This window comes from Coregonus clupeaformis, unplaced genomic scaffold, assembly GCF_020615455.1.
Source record: "Coregonus clupeaformis isolate EN_2021a unplaced genomic scaffold, ASM2061545v1 scaf0004, whole genome shotgun sequence".
Classification (NCBI taxonomy): Eukaryota; Metazoa; Chordata; class Actinopteri; order Salmoniformes; family Salmonidae; genus Coregonus; species Coregonus clupeaformis.
In genome coordinates, this window is record NW_025533459.1 from 609,628 (window position 1) to 610,000 (window position 373).

Here is a 373-nt window from a genome sequence, read left to right on the forward strand (position 1 = left end):
CATCAAGGCCACCATGCCAGGCAAACTGGACCCACTCCAATCTACCTACCGATCCAACAGATCCACGGAAGATGCCGTTTCCATTGCTATTCGCACGGCCCTAACACATCTGGACCACAGGAACACCTATGTGAGAACGCTGTTCATTGACTACAGTTCAGCATTCAACGCTATTGTTCCCTCCAAGCTCGACACCAAGCTCAGAGCCCTGGGTCCTGGACATCCTGACGAGCAGACCAAAGGCTGTGAGAATTGGCAAGAACTCCTCCTCCCAGGGGTCCCCCAGGGGTGTGTCCTCAGTCCTCTGCTGTGCTCCCTGTTCACCCACGACTCCGTGGCTTTGCACGTCACCAACTCCATCATCAAGTTTGCT